The 14,971-nt window shown below is 46.1% G+C and overlaps 1 long non-coding RNA gene across 6 annotated transcripts in view; it reads left to right on the top strand.

The window, feature by feature from the left end:
- The window catches only part of LOC135451493 (uncharacterized), a 140,467-nt gene that overhangs the window by 114,698 nt on the left and 10,798 nt on the right, over positions 1-14,971 (top strand). For 4 of the 6 annotated variants that reach the window (XR_010441341.1, XR_010441342.1, XR_010441345.1 and 1 more), the window contains 3 exons: positions 10,845-10,970; positions 12,334-12,400; positions 14,724-14,858. This is a non-coding gene — a long non-coding RNA (uncharacterized LOC135451493). Of the gene's footprint in view, positions 1-284; positions 375-10,844; positions 10,971-12,333; positions 12,401-14,723; positions 14,859-14,971 lie in introns of all 6 variants that reach the window. The other 2 variants (XR_010441343.1, XR_010441344.1) reach the window with 1 other exon arrangement.

Genomic DNA, 14,971 nt, shown 5'->3' with positions numbered 1-14,971 from the left:
CTAGAAAATCCCCATGAGCTAATTGGAATATGATGCGAAATGTCCAGGCCAGACCAGCAGACAAGGGTCTTTGGATCTTCCTGGTGAGCAGGCTGTGAATGCTAATGCTGCTAATTAGTTGAGGGAGATGCTGTTATAAATAGAAGAGCTGACTGAATCTTTTTTGTGGCAGATAAGCTTACAATGAGTTTAGTAATTTCCTGTGTAAGAGCATGGTGTTATTTGTAAAGCTATTTTTAATTGTTCATTACTGTTAATTACTTGTTTTTTTTTTTTTTTTAAAGAGACAGCATTATGAAAGAACTGAACCATATTGGAAATTATCATCAATCAGAATGCCCCCTGCAAGCTGCCTGCCAGGGAACATTGTTGAGGTAGCAGACACATGTACTTTTAACCCACAGTGATTTTTCAGGCTGACATGAATTTTGAGCACTCACATTTTTGTTTTCATAGTGTTTTTATTGTAAACAGCTTCCTTTCCCTCTGTCCATGGGACAGGGGACTGCAGGCCTTTGCCTCAGACAGGGAGAAGAGATTCTGCAAAGCCCAGACTTTGTCTGAATTGCTGTTCTCACCAGAAGAGTGACCCACAACACATGAAATATATTCCTGTGTCAGAAAATCTCCCCATCTCTAACACATGAGGAGCTGCAGAAGAGTAACAGCTGATGCTTCATTGCTCCCGTCCAAATGTTGTTGCCCACATGCTTGACAGTGAATTAGCTGCTAATAATGGATCACCAGACTCTTGTGGAGTGAAACGTTTACAAGAAGCGACATGCTGCCAAGTTTAAAGTCTGGGAATACAAGGCAATTTCAAACCTGTCATTTCCTCACAGAAAGGGGATTATTGCTTTGTTATCAACAAAGATACTATGTTATGTAGCTTTCCTGCCCTTGAATTATTTAGGTCACATGGGATGGCCATGGGTTATATTGAAAATTGTATCTTTTGGGTCTGTTTATGTACTGGATGTGTGTCTATATAAACATCCAGTGTGGAATTCAGAGTGCAGGTGCACAGACCACATACATGCAAGTCTCTGTGCTCTCAGACATGCCAATTGCCTCAGACAGCCCCTGTAACAGAGATTTATTGCCAGCTGCCCCTGTTCCTGGCAGTCAGGGTGCCCCCTGTGACAGGTACAAGGAGTCAGTGCAGCACCTGAGGCACTGCCTGAAGGGAAAGTTGGCAGCACCCTGCTTCATCCTTGGTGCCACAAGCCTCTGGCTTATCTGGCTGAACTTCACTGCTCTGTCCAGTGAGAGATGCTCTGAGAGTCATCTCTTGATCACAGCTTTTCCATGGCTGTGCTCATTCCTGCTCATCAAAACATAAAGGACCTGGTAGATGATAAAGTTGCCTGTTGGTGTGGAGTGAGGATTGTGCTGTTCCATCAAGAAGGCAGCAGCTGATCCCTCTTTCATTTTGGGTGAGTCATCTCGTAGTCCCTGCTGGGTTTTGCTGGAATTTCTGTGGATGCTGGTGCTCAGAGTGTACAGAGCTTCAAGTAATGCATTCACATGCCTGTACTGCAGAAAAGTGGGAGATGGATTGGACCTACTTTTTAAAACATTTGAAATCCTAAATCAGAAAATGTATCTCAGCCATGTTCTGGCTTTCCAGAAAAACTGACTCTCCCTTTTACTAGTTAAAGGACAAGAGCTGTGGTAACAAATTCATAGTAAACTACTGGTTTGTAGAGAAAACATTCTACAATTTTTAGCCTTTCATTTTTGTTACAATATTGAAACATACAGTGATAACAAGACACACTAATATTTTGTTTGTATCTGGTAATTAACATTATAAATATTCTCAGGGTGCTCTCAAGTCTTTTCTTTTGCACATTCATTTCCTCTGCTTCACAGTCTTTAGTTAAACCTGCTTGAAAAATCACATTTTTCAGAATGTGCATGTTTCTTGAGGAACAGTTTTAACTGGAATAAAAGTTGATTTCTTGCAGCTCCTCAAAAGCTGAGAATTTATGCAGAATATTCAAGGCTAATTTCCTGTAGTTTTCCAACTGAGGCTGTCATCATGATCTACAGAAAACAGCACCCAGCCCTACATGAGATATAACCATGATTCCATCTTTTTGTGTAGTGAAATAAATATGTATGTGTGATGTATCTACACATCTATAGTATATGCCCTGTACATATGTCTTTGGCACTTCACTTAAATATGTCAGTTAAAATAATGTGTTTGAATATTTAGACTATAAGCGAAACACTGGGAGATTATGAACTTTGAATAAATTCTGATAGTTAATATGCATATGCATTTACCTTTGCAGGGCAGTACCTGCCTTACAAAATGGTGTTGTACTGCAGAATTGCCTTTGATTTACAGCTCTACCAATGTGCTGATTGACTCAAAGGAATTGAGACAGCAGGTCTGGCTCTGGCATAAGATTTAATGTATTTCTTTTAACTGTTTCTTTCCAAGTGCAAGGCAACTGCACCAGTAAAGAGGCAGTGGCATGTTTTAAAAGGGCATTTCCCTCACAAAAGCAGGTATAAGTCACAGAAAATTTAAATTTGTCACTGCATGAAATTCAGAGGGTAACAAGAGGTTGTTTAGAGGGCTCATTGTTTGAGAATTCCTTTTAGGAAGCTCTTCATCAGTAAATCTGTAGACATCATCATCGCTTCTTACTCTAAGCCAAGCAGGAAAAAAATTATGTTTACCTGTCAATGCCTTGGATTAAAAATGACTAAACAAGCATTTGTGGCAGGTTAATTGCTCCTTGGGTACCTGCAAGCCCTGCACAGAGTGGGTGTGAATATTAACTCCAGCAGCAGCAGTTTCCACACGGGGAGGCCGTGTCAGCAGGCAGACACAGCCCCAGCAGCTCTGCCCAGCACAAGGTCAGCTCGACCTTCCTCCCCTCTCCCTTATTGTTTCAGCTGCTCCTTGTCTGAGCCAAGAAATCTGCTCCCAAAGCACAGCAGCAACAGTGAGATGGAGGGGAGGGCAAGGGGCTTGGAGTAAAACTGTTATTCTTGAATCCTACCTATAAAACTACAGCACAAAAATGTTTAGTCAATGGTTGAAACCCGCCTGTCTATCACACAGGCACACAAACACAGCTTCTCTTTTCTCCAAAGACCTGTGTTCATATTAAAGCAAATAAATGGTGCACTAACATTTGTAATCACCTCAGATTAGTTGGAGAAGCATGTACTTACACTTGGAGAATGTCAGGATTATACACAATCAAAGCAAGAATTGTGTTTTTATGACTGCATATAAAAATGTGCCCCAGGGCTTTGTTTCCTCTGGTATTTCATTCTGCTCAGATCTCCAGCTCTTTGAGGGTGTGCACCCCTTGAAATGTGGGGAAACACTGCAAGAGACGTGACAGCAGAGCCAAAGAGTGGCCAGGGCTGGTCTTTCCACTCAGGTTTTGAGATTATTCAGAGGAGGTTGCCTTGTCTGCTCTCCAGAGGCTGTCAGCATGAGTGGCACTAGGTAAATCTGGTTACTTGGCCTGATGAGGGATGTAACATTAGAAATCGAATGTGCAATAATCTTTCATATTTATCCAACATCTCATTGCTTTTGTGCCTAATACAACTGTAAATGCATTCATTCTTGCAATGCTGTCTTGGAGCAGGGTGGCTCTGTGATCCTTCTTTGGCAGGGGGGGAGCTGAAGTGCAGAATCACCTGGAGAAGGTCAAGCAGGAAAACTGAAGGCAGGAAAGGGAGCAGGAGAGCTTCCTTAAAACCTTAGAGACATTCCTGTCCTGGGGCTAATCCTGGGGGAATGAGGGCTGAGCAGGGCAGGCACACAGGTGTGGAGTGACTCAATTTTACTCTTCCAGTGCCCTGCACCTCCTCAGATGTGTGAGTGTCAGCAGGAGGTACTGTGGGACCAGCTGATTTCTTGGGATGTTTACTGGTGAGCCTTGGTGGTGAATTTGGGCATCCAGGATAAGGACAAAGCCTGCTTTGGGAAGGGGTCAGGGGGACAACCCCAAGAGGCATCTTATCAGCTGAGATTTTTTCAGTGATGCATTGTCATTGCTTTGGACCCTGTCATATGGTTCTTTCTTACATATAAATACCTGCTTTGCTTTGCTTTGCTTTCAGTTTTCTTTGCTGTCCCCAGAGATTAATGCAACTCATTGTGTGGATCCAGCTGGACATGGGGCACAGGAGGGAGGTCATGGCCTGACATTAAATTTTGATCTTCACCTCATTCCTAGTTTTAATTTTGTGACCAGAATGGAAATCAAGTATAAATGTATGGACTTTGAGTCTGTCTTAACTTTCTGACCTATCTTAATAGTGACATCCTTCTTGACACTGCAACACGAAGAATTCTGCACCAATTAATTTTGTATCTGGATGTAACTATGGCTTTTAGCTGGCTTTAGCTCCATGGACCAGACCCCATCTGCTTTTGTGGTGAAGGGAGATGCAGATGTCTCAAAAAGCAGCCAAGAGCAACGTTCTTTTGCAGCGGCTGCTTGATGTGAATAGCTGACTGCAGTGACCCAGCAGCAGCGCCCAAGTTTATCTCAGCTGGCCCAGCTGCAGGGCACAAGGGCTACAGCCAGGGCTGTTTCCAAGGCCATCCTGCTGCTCTGCAGTTAATTTCAGTGTGCTACACTGCAAAGCTGGCAGAGCAGGTATGTGAGTGTGATAGCACCTACTGAAAGACATCAGTTGTATTCCTTTGCAGGCTTTTCTTTTTCCTTTTCTTCCTGTGCTATTTTTATTCCGGTTTGAACCAGTGTTTAATTTGCCTCTTTTCACTTCTTGCCTCTAATAACAACTCTCTCTCTCATCTTTCACTGCTTTGCCTCATCATCTTTCCTCCTTCTTTGTTAGATGTCTGGTTTCTCATATTCTCCTTTCTTCTCTCCCCCTGTCTTGCACACTCCTCCTCACACACATTCTCATGTACTGTTTATCTGCACAGCTCCCCATGTTCAGGAGGTGTCTCAGGAGCCAGGGGAGAGGGTCACAGCCCTACCAGCTGCCTGGACATGTGCACACAGAGCCATTTCCACGAGGGAGGCAGGCTGATGTCTGCCAAGGAAAGACAGCTTTGGTAGCCCAGCAGTGCCAGGCAGGCAGTGCATGGAGCCTGCTGCCTCTTGGTGCAAAATGTGCCCCTTTAACCATTTCCTTGTCCCCTGTTTGCCCTGTTGCTTGCTTCCATTTCAGCAGCGTTCTGATGGCATTTTCTGAGAGGATTCTCTGGTGCAAGGCGCAGCTAGCACAGTGCATCCCTGTCAGTCAGAGCTAAAGGTGTGAGCTGGCAGGCTGGAGGAGGAGCAGGGTCCCTGCAAGCCCACCCAGCAGCTCCATGGCCATGTCAGGGTGTGGGTCTGGGTCACTGAGCTCACTGGAGCCCTGCTTTCCTCTGATCAAGCTGTTGCAGTGCTGCCACAGCTCATCCTCCACCTCACCCCTGAACCTGCCCCTTTGTAGGGGTTTTTCAGACCTATAGAAAAGTGTAGAGCATTAGGAGTCCCTGCATGGCAGCTGGAATTCATGGGTGTAATTTCCTCTGGACTGGTTTGCCACAGCTGGCTGGCTGTGATCTCTAAGGAAAAAACTCTGCATTTTGATTGTTGTCTGTCCCAGTGTCCCATTTCTGACATCTCTGCAGTCCCTGCTTGAAGGACTTTTGTGGTCTCTCATACCCAGAGAGTTATTTTCAGGCTTATCTGCATGTCCTCTACTACTCAAACATACTTTATTATAGCATGGACTGGCTTCAACAAAATGGTGCAGGATTGCCAAAATTGTGTTTTCCTCATGAAAAGGGCAGCCAAGCTTGCTCAGGAGTGGTTTTCTGTCTTTCTGCCTCTTATCCCTCGGGCAACAAGCAGGCTCCCACCCAATGTTAATGTAATTAAACATTGAGGGGACATTCAGTGAGCTGTGCTTGGCACCTGCCAGCCCTGATTAGCTCCTGATGGCAGCAGGGTCCTTCACACATGTGTGGGGCTCTAGGACCATCCCCAGGCAGTTCCCCTGTTTTCTGGGGCTCCTCTCAACCCACTGCAAGGCTCCAAGGCAACAGAATTCAGTGGAGGGGAGAAGTAAGAGTACAAACAAGGATATTGCTGGGTGACTCTGCGTACAGCTGGGATTTATCTCCCATCTAGCAGCTCATGCATGCACGCATGTATTTTGGTTTTTCAAAGAGTGGGAGTAGTCTGGTCAAGTTTTCCTTTTGCATTTTCAGTTTCCTTCTCTCCACCCCCAACAAACATCACTCTCTGGCAGAAAAGACCAGGGGAGTAGTGTACCTAAGATCTGCCAGGTGAGTGACCACCTGCTGATCAAAAACCCTGAAAATAATCATAGGCTAAAAATAGGGTAAAAATAATCTGTTAAGTTATTCTTGTATTGTTAAAAAGAGCTGAGAGTCTGTCTCAGCAGCAGTGATTTAAGTGCTCCTTCAACCCTAAATGCTGCCAGAGCCACCCTGAAGGAGCCTTCCCTGCCATTCCAATGGTGCTGGGCCAGCCCTCAGTGACTCTGTGTGCTCTGTCACACAGGATGGGGCAGGACAAGTCTCACAGCACCACAGCCTCCTGTGGAGCCAGTGAGGTTCCATCACCAGCCAGGGGCTCTGTACAAATCACAGACGGGATGGGGCTGCTGTAGAACGCGCCTCGAGCTGTTTTATTTTTCAGCATCACTCTCATTACATGGTTATGACAATGGGAAGATGCCAGCAGCTCACATCCCAGGCAGCAGACCAAGAACTTAATGGTACAACTTACTTTATAAGTTTTTTGACCTATCACACAAAGCAAAAGCACATTGACAGTAGTTCTATCCAACCACTATAAGCACAGGTACCTTTGGTTAAAACAATGCTTGCTTATTTTGAATACAATACCTGCTTGTAGGCCTTAAAACACAATGCACAGAGCTCCATTATTAAGCTTCAATCTTCCTAATATCTTGCTACATAAACTTTTCTGTAGCTTAGAGAGTTATTCTAGACAAGTGTTAATACACAGACCAATGTTCTATTTGTCCTTGCTTTTCTATTTTTAAATAATTTTTCTGCTGACCTATCTCATGGCTGCTGCTTAGCTCTAATCACAGTTCTGCTGCCTCTGAGACCTGCCTTTTGCAGCTTTTCCAAACCCCTCTAATTTTGTAGATTGCCACAAGGTTCCATAACCTGTGGATGGAGGTGGCTGCTGCCACCACTGATGGGAAGATTGGAGTCTGACAGCCAGGAGCTGAAGCAGACACAATAGTTGTCTAGATGGTTGAGTAAGTCTGTTTGTTCCCATTTCTGTGGGAGTTCTGAAGAATCTGTAAATTGTTTTCTTGCTTGCTGTTTTGGAACAGAAATTAAAATCTCAGATGGTTGATGGTAGAAGTCTGGATAACCTCAATATTTCATCTTTGATTTTGACTTCCTAACATTTTATGTACTTCTTCAGAAGCCAAGAAATCAGTTAACATGCAAAAGTGTTTATTAATAACAGAAAGGAAGAAAAGTTTTTCCATGTTCTATTTCTCACAAAAGGTCTAAATGTACAGCAAGGAAACATTAAAAAAATATAAAAGAAAGAAAGAAACTGATGGGTGAGAGGAATAATTGATGACTGAAGGGTGTATAGGGAATGGGCTCTTTGTGTATCTGCTCTATCATGAGCCAAAGCTAAGAGTCAAACTGAAAGACAGCAGATTAGTTAACAACCTCTCAATTTAAGTACATTCCAAAAAGTCAAATTACAGCAGGAAGAATCTGGGCTCGCCTCCGTCTCTGCCCCAAAATATCATTGTTCATTCTCACAGCCTGGCCAGAGGCCAGCTGCTGCCAGGCTTTTAGCCACAGCGTGTATTTAAAAACCATTCTGCGGTCCTGTTTTCCTGTCAGTCCAAGTGAAACCACTGTAAACAACCACTTTCAAGGGTGCCCATGTCCAACAGAGGCTGCTGCTGGGCTCTCTGGGGTTGGTGGGGCAGGGGGCAGAAAGGATGAGGAGCTCCAGAGCAGAGCACTCCATCTTCTCCTGCAAACATCTGCTCAAGCCTGGAAGGGGTTTTTCCAGCCAGGATCAGGCTCTTCAACAAACCATGGGGTTGGTTTGAGCTCTGCACATAACACCAGCGGAAATCTGGTCACTGGACACCCTGATGGTGGCAGTCCATCACAGCCTGCTATGGGCTGGATGAAACCCCAAGGGAAAGACAAACATATTGCACAGAACTGTCAAAAGCCCCAAAGAAAACAGGTGAGAGAGGCAAAACTCCAAGGAAAGCCTCCAACTGAGAGTGTGTTTGGCCACTGTTTTTCCTGTGGATCTAGGCATGGATTTTGTGAGCTCCCCAGCCAGCCTGACTGCTGTAAGACAACACAGGACCAGTGAAGTCCTGTTTCATTTCTTTCAAATTTCCTCTTCAAGAAAATTAATAAAAAATAAACAAACCCCTTTCTCCCCCCCAATTTCAGTTGCACAATGGGAACAGGGAATAGTTGTTTGGGTTTGGGGGTTTTCTGTCATTTGCTCTGGAAATGGACATTTTCCTTTGAAAATAAGTGAAGAAAGCAAGCAAGCAGTGAAAGCCAGCTCTGATTAAACCCCAAGCCTCTCAGCTGTTGCATTCATTTATTTTGCTCTGCTTGCCTTCTTTACAGTCTAAAGAAAGCTTCTGCCCTGTGCAGGGCCCTTTTGCCAGGGCTGAGGAGTGGGCTGGCAGTGGTGCTGAGGATTGGTGTGAAGGCCCCTGCCCTGCTCCACTCCAGTGCCTGCCCCACTTACCATCATTTTTGTGGCACCCCTGGGGAGCTGGCACTGCCACATCCACTGGTGTATTTCACCAGGGGGAAAGCAGATCCTGCATCCCTGTTCTGGTTTTGTGGCAATTCTCCTGAGCTAGGAATGGAGGATCACTCATAGATCATCCCAGTCAGACCCTGCTTTATTCCCTGCAGGCCTTGCTGTGCCCTTCAGAGTTTGTGTGCTCAGTGCCTGGCTGCCCCCGCAGGCAGAGGACCTGCTCCCAGAACAGAAGCATCCCCAGGCTTATTTCTGTCCCCTCATGTGAGAGCTAGGGGCTGGTTTGATCATGTCTCAGCACTCAGAGATATAAATATCGTTGGTAGGATGTCTCCCTCTCTGCCTGGGACTGTGTTTGCTCACACACATGCACTCGCACAAACTGTAGGTGGCACTTGGAGAATTAGCAAAGATGCTGCTGTGTCCTGTGCTGGGCCATGGCTCTGTGCACCAGCCAGGAGCAGAAAAAGTGGATCGGTTTGCAGGGAGAAAGGCAGAGAGGGAGCAGAGCCTCCCCTGGAACAAAACCCCGCTCGTTCCTTGCCTTCACTGGGATGCGGCATTCAGCTGCTTCCAGCCTGTGGGAGAGACGTGCCAATACCCTGCACTTTTCTCTACAATATGTTTTATTTATCTGCCTCAGAGGAGGAGGTTTGCTGTAGTTATCACCCCAGGAGTTCAGCTGGATACAAATGTTAACCAACTGGAGGGGAAGCAGCTTGCTCCGAAGGTTTTATCGTTGTTTAGCACACAGCAGCGAGTGCCAGGCACAGATTATGCATTTGCAGAGCTCCTGGCCCTCTCCTGCCTGGATTGTCAGCACGGGAATTCAAACCACACGGATCAATTTGCTGTCTGTCAGCAGCTGGGCACTGAAGGGCAGCCCTGGATCGATCCGTTCTTGGAGCACTGTCCTCATTTCAGGGATTACACGGTTTCCTCTGTGCTGTGTTAACACGTTAGCTGCTGGGTGTTAGTGAGCTCTGCGTGTGGTTATCACTTTGGGATGGTATCTTAGAGAAGTTTGTGTGTTCAGGATATGAATCTTGCACAAAGCTTGCTCTGTGGATATTCAGTGTTGCTCTATATGAGGTGGAGGCTGGCCTCTGATTGTGTACCAGAGGGACAGGGAATCCCTTCTTTCAATCAGCATAAACCTACATTCTGGAAATTATTCTGTGCTTTTCATGCAGCTCTGAATGCCTCTGGAATGCACATCCCTGGTATAATACTAAAGATGAAAATGGAGAGAAGTTTGCTGCAGTTCACATGCTGAGAAGCCCAGGAATGCTTCTCAGCCTGCTGAAGTGCCATCACATGAAAACTTGCAAAGTTTCTGGCCTTTCTGGCATTGGGAGAGGATATGTGAATGTCATCATTCATTTTTACAAACAACTAAGCAGCTTAGCTGTCTGTAGGAGTGGGGCTATGTGTGAAGAGTTTCAATCCTTTGTGGTTTGGAAATTGTTGCTCAGTGCTTGGAGCTGACCTCAGGATCCCCTTTTAGCATTCCTCACTCCAGAGCTGCTCTCAGCTGATGGGATGTGGAGCCCGGCAGCACCTGAAAAGCCAGCCATGCCAGGGAAGGGCCATTTTATGGGCCTCTGGGTATTCTCTGTTGCTTGCAGCAAAACTTAGCAGCCAAAAGGGTAGAATGGACTGGGACCATACCCTGTAAGCCACTGGCAGGGGCTCCCAGAGCTCTGCCTGGTTGGATAAGCAAGGCGTGGGGAAGAGATCAGCTGCTGGTCCTGCCTAACCTGTGCTTGTTTTCACCATTCAGGTACTGGGTTAGGATCCAGTATCAGTCCCAAGTGTTATTGGCAAATTATTTCCATTCTTCTTTCCTCCTTGAGCACCTTTGTGCTCTGATTGCTGCAAGTTTGGATGGAGCTGGGTGAGCAAATGCATTTCTTTTTGCCAAAGGCCACGCCCCTTGTTTATCATCCACCCTGGTGCTGGTGAGTCTGGAGTTCTCTGCTTAGGGAAATGGGCTGGAAGTGTGTGTAATGTGAGCTCTACTGCAGTCTTTTCTTTCTTATTCTTTCCATTTTGTTTCAGGTGGATGCATTGATGATGCCACTGTGTTAATCATGGTGTTAAAGCAGAAGAATGCATCTTGCCTGTGTCAGCACAAGTGATTGGCTTTGGAAGACTATCCAGGACCTTGTATGAGCACAGCTGCAGGTAAATCTGCATTGGCAGTCCAAGGTATACCTAGAAATATTTGTCTAAGAAGTCTGCATTTCAGGAAGATATCAAAACCAATAAACCCCAAGAATCACAGTATCATCCCACCCTATCAATACTTCGCTGAAGTTTCCTAATGATAAAAACAGCCATGCAAAATCCACACCTTTTTAGTTTTATCCCCCCTCTCCCCTGCCAAACCCTCTCAAGTATGACATCAGCCTGAGCCCTGCTCGTTTGGATCCTCAGCCTTCAGTGCCAGATGACAGCAGAGCCACTGAGGCTTTGTTAGCTTTAATGGAGTTCAGTGTGGTGGAGCACAGCAGCTGGAATGATTGGGAATATCTCCCAGCCCGTGTGGGGGCAGCGGTGCTGAAGGAGAGGGAGACAGGGGCAGTGAAGGAGAGCTGGCAGCACAGGAGCAGCAGTGCTGCAGTCCAGGGGCATTTCAGCAACTTTCAGCAGCTCTCTGGGCTGTTGGTGCTTGCTGGGTTTGGTGCATCATCACAGGCTGGGTTTGCCTGAGACTCATTTATCCCTGTCTAACATGGGATTGTTACATACAATACAAACATTGTTGTTATAAACACTGGGTTTGGCTGTTGGTGAGGCACAACTCACTGCAGTGCAAATATGCTGGTCACTCCTTACACTGAATATTCACAAAGTCCCTTGGAAACAAATCATGCCCCAAGTCTTGTTCACAGAGTTAATGGAGGGTCACAGTGCTGGCAGCTGTGAGCAGCCACTCCTTGAAGCTGGCAGAAAAGCCACTCCTGAAAGCACAGTGAGATCCCCTGTGCACACAGGGACCTGCAGGAGCGGCCTTCTTAAGGACTTGCACTGCTTTATCTTAATCAAAAACATTTATCTGAGTTTGGAAAAAGTTGAAGCCTGCCCAGGTTTACTCTGCGTTAGATGCAAAGACTCTTTGTAAAATCAGCCAAAAACCATGGATCCTCCTCTTAGCTTAAGCTTGCAGTGCATGCATTCCTTCCAGGACCAAACATGTGTGAGGCTATTTTGAGATTTACAGGGTAGAAAGCAGTAAATTAAAATGTCATAACCATAGTGGTTGCAAAGTCTTGGAAATCAGAGGTGATACGTATTTTCCAGCTAGGTGTTATCCCAGCTTTCAATTCTACCTAACCTGGAATTAGGATTTTCTGAAGGTAACTAGCCTGTTTGCAGCAGTTATATCCCATTTTCAGCATTTGTCATCAGCCCCTAAAGCAATCTTTTTGATTTGCTTTGATCTTTTGGATTTTGTCTGTTTGATCTTTATAGGTCTCTGCCAAACCAAATTGTGATTTTGCTTTTCGTCCCCATCATTCTGCTGTCCTTTCTTTCTCTACCACAGGTGATACACCTATTTCTGCAGGTATCTACAGTTCCAAACCAGTCTTGGGACTTCAGGTAACTCTCAGGTAATCACATGTGCTTAAAGCAAAACCAACAATCTTAAAAGTAAGCTCAGGAGGCTGTTTTGGATGCTACATGTATATAGCTGTGTAACAAAAACCCTAACATGCCATAGTAAACTTTACTTAACAGATTGCTTAATCTCTACAAATGTTAACCTCCAGGTTTTTATTTACTGAGCTGGTGTTTAATGATGCCATTGTCTAATTGAAATGTGTTCATTCCTTCTCCAAGTGCCACTGCTAAGCAATTTACTGATATATTGCAGGAGGACTGGATGGGATTTTCTTTGTTTCAGAGTAAACTTGGGAGACAGATGGTGTGCAGACAGTACAGATGTGACAGCTTCCATTGCTTTCTTTATGGAGTCTTTCTTGCCAACTAAGCACTTTTGTGCTCAAATGGCAAAACTGTAATTTTCAGAGGCACCATAGAGAATGGGCAGGAGTACAGGAGGAAGGAGATTTAGATTTGTGCCTCTTCATCAATGTGGAAATTCACTTCCAAACCCAGAGCTGGAGGTTGCTGGAGCCCAGTTCCCAGCAGCTCTTGAGCTCAGGCCATTGCACAGACGGAGCAGCTTGGAGACTCCCAGTACTTCTCTTTTTCCCACTGAAGCTTCCAAAAACAAACCTATGGCTCACTCTTTTGCTACAGAGAGAGAGACCAGACCCTGGTCTGGTGCCAAGACCAGCCCAGATCACCCCTCAAGGCTGGATGGGAGCAGAGAGCAAGGGCAGGCAGACCTGGTGCTGCTGGTGGGAGCAGACTCCCAGAGCCAGGTGGCATTTTCATTCCAACATCAAACACCTGTAGACGGGGACATTCAGAAAAACACATTTGTTGACAATGTGGGTTTATTTCCCCTTGGTGCATGAGGCAGCAGCAGAATTGACATTGGACATCCTCAGCAGGCTGATGTTCACCACAGGGACAGAGAGCCATGGTGGCTGGCACACAGGGAGGATCACCAGCTCTTTTCAAACGCACTCCCCTGGATTATCACAAAGGTAAAGAGCTCAGCAGAAGAGGTGTAGTTCCATTCCCTCCCTGTAAAGGATCTTATGGGCAGCCTGGCTGCAGTGTTGTTGTGGTGCTGTTCAGCCAGGAGATGATGGGCTGGAGCTTTTGTCTCTGACAGTCCTGGGGACTCTGCTGTTACTGTGGGTTCTCTTCACCACCAGCTGCCTGCCTGCTATTCACACTAAAACACCAGGAGCCAGTGATAAGGAAGGCCAGGTGTGGCCCTAGCCCATTTCTTAGAAGTTGTTCGCCTTTTGTAAGCCAGTGCTTTCAGCAGTGTGTGTTAGAGAATGAAATCTGAGCTGCTCTGAAACCCATGGGACTTGTGCCAACTGGGCTGGAGTTTCAGCCTGGAACAAAAGACCAGAGCTCTCTGAAATACTGCAAAATGTGAAATTCTGGCCACAAGCCTCTCTCACTTTTGAATTAAGAGCTTTATTTATTTATTTATTTATTTTTGCAAGGGGCTCTAGAAGCCAATTTTCCTCTCTGTGAGGACAGCTGAGTCTGTGCTGCCTGCCCTGGATATTCAGGGCCACTCCCTGGACAGAATTTCCTCCCTGCTCTGGCACCACCCTGGCAGGACAGATGTGGTTGGAACAAGATCCCTGGTGAGCCCAGAATGGAGCTGGGCACAGCTGGCAGTTTATGCTCTGAAATTCAGGCAGCTGAGGGCCAGGCAGGCTGTCAGCAGCTGCTGCCATGCAGTTCTGTCTGTACACTGCCTGTGGACACGTGGCCAGGGGATCTTGGGGTCTGCCATGCATTTCTGTCTGCACATTGCCTATGGACACAATGGCTGGCACAGCTCGGACACTCCTGGCTCCCCCAATAGGATTAGTCAGCAACAGTGCTAGAAATACTCAGAGCAGCCATCTGTGGAGAGATGACCCTGTCTCTGTGTGTTTGTAGCAGCTGTATGGCTTTAATGTGCTCCTGTTCATGGGCTGTTGTTAATTTTCATTAATGTCATACCATTCAATGCAGAAAGGAAAGTCTCTGGCTCAGAGCAAGAGCCACCCTAGGACTGTGGGACTCTAATTCATCTGACAGTGGAGGGAAATCGCCCACAGGATCCTGGGAGTGGGATGCTGCTGCTGTGTCTGCACTGAGGCCATGGCCTGGCCCTATGGCTGAGGTGTGGAAGGGCTCTGCTCCCACAGATGAAGGGATGAGCTGCCTGCAGGAAATCTCCTGGTTTAGCTTCTTCTCCCTGATGGTGCCACCTCTATTGCAAATTACTTTGCTGTTAGAGGGCTATGGTTTCAGTTCATGCAGCTTCTAACATATTTTGTTTTTTATCAGTTTATGCAAGGATCCCATTGCTGTGCTGTCTGACTCCAGAGTGCCCATGTGAGGGCTGACAACCCCAAAAGTGCAGTGCCCACATTCCCAGAGCCAATTCCCTCTGCCTCACATAGGCAGGCAGTGTCAAACCAGGTAAGGGGGGAAATATTAGAAATTTAGCAACTTAGCACATGTGCAAATGTGCCAACAGGCAGGAGTCCTCAGAGCAATAAGATAAAACATTTCAAGTTACAGAACAAAATATT

The sequence above is a fragment of the Zonotrichia leucophrys genome, chromosome 9 (assembly GCF_028769735.1).
Source record: "Zonotrichia leucophrys gambelii isolate GWCS_2022_RI chromosome 9, RI_Zleu_2.0, whole genome shotgun sequence".
Taxonomy (NCBI): domain Eukaryota; kingdom Metazoa; phylum Chordata; class Aves; order Passeriformes; family Passerellidae; genus Zonotrichia; species Zonotrichia leucophrys.
This window is presented reverse-complemented; position numbering and strand designations above follow the sequence as displayed.